We start from the raw sequence: 1,604 nt of genomic DNA on the forward strand, positions 1-1,604 counted from the left end.
ACTGGGGTGGAGGTGGGAGGAGGTGGGTCCAAAACCCAACAGGAACTGCTCCAGGCAGAATGGGGGAAGGGCTTAGGTGATGACTTCACTGAGATCCCCAGAGAGGCCCAGGGCTTCCCACAAGGCACTCAACCTGCAATTCAGAACAACACAGGGCTCCATCTGCCAGCTCTTCTGGGCAGCTACAGGCCCAGAAGTTTTTTTTAAGGTGAAAGAGGCCCATGCCAAAATCACGACAACACCTCTTAAAATCCCCCAATTCTTCCATCTTTGAATTGTAGTCTGGGGAACCATGTGGTTATTTCAGACAGTGTGAGTGGAGTCTGTGCCCTTACCTATACCAGGGAGCATTTGCTGTGTGACACATTATTCTTGGCACTTTATGGCTAATGACCTTTCAATGCTCACAGCAGACCTAGGAAGGGAGTCATTATCATTATCCCCATTTTGCAGATGGGAAAATGAGAAAAAGAGGATAAACAAGTTGCTTGAAAATACACATCCAGGAAGTGGTGGAACTGGAGAACTCTTTCAGTGAGTGTACATGTATGGGACTGCTGGTGTGCGTGGGGAACTAAGTTTGGCGTTGTGTATGTACATGCTTTTCTGCTGCTACTGGGAGCCTCTACTAGGACCTTGTCCCACAGGCTGGGTCCACATTTGCTTGTCTGATCCTGCAGCGACTCCTGGTGTTCACACCCTCACACTGCTCACACGGCCCTTCCTGTGGCCCTGCCACATGGAGGCTCCCTGGGTCCACCAGTTCCCTGCAGGGCCACACCCCTCTGAGTCTGTGGATTGTTCCCCTCAGTTCTGTGTGGCTGCTGTGTCTTCTGGGCAGGACATTAGTTGGCTGAGGACACCTGGTACGGGGGAGGGGCTTTCAGACAGTGAGCCTCAGGGACAGTGGCCCAGGGCAGCAAGAATAGAGAGGCCTACATCCTCACTGCTCCTGGAGGAGGTGTCAGCCATTCATCTCCCTTCCGGTGTGGAAGAGGCCCTATGTGGAGAGAGGGCTGGTGGTAGGATAGGGCCTGAGGCCTCACTAGCTGGCCTGCCCACCCTCTCCAGGGAATGCTGGCCACGGTGACACTGAAGCTGGTGATGACCCCCACCCAGGTGTGGCGCACCCTCAGGCCTGGAGAAAGAAGCCTCGCTGCACAACCTGGTGGCCCAAACTGGACCCGTTATTCCCAGACCACTCCTGCGTGCCTTCATCCTGCCCCTGGTGAGTCTTCCTTCCCCCACTTTTGTGTCTGTCCGTCACCAGGCCTGTCGGTCGACTAAATCTACAGCCCACCGGTGACCCCCATCTACCTGGAAGCTGGCGCCAGCCCCCTCTCTGTTCTCCCTGCCCCACCCTCACCACACCCAATCACCTTCCTCTACACCCCAAATCTGTTCATGTTGCCCCTGGTTGGAAGCTTCTCAAGGCTCTCCGTTGCGCTGAAGTGCATGCCCCCATCACAGGCCACAAGCTCCCTCAGTCTGGTCTTTGTTGTTGTCTCCGGCCACACAGAACTGTGTTTCCTGAGCACATCTCAGCTTCCAGGCCTTTCTTGCTGCTCTTCCCTCTGCCAGGAACACCTTTCCCCACCCCTCCG

The sequence above is a fragment of the Galeopterus variegatus genome, unplaced genomic scaffold, assembly GCF_000696425.1.
Source record: "Galeopterus variegatus unplaced genomic scaffold, G_variegatus-3.0.2 Scaffold19457, whole genome shotgun sequence".
Taxonomy (NCBI): Eukaryota; Metazoa; Chordata; class Mammalia; order Dermoptera; family Cynocephalidae; genus Galeopterus; species Galeopterus variegatus.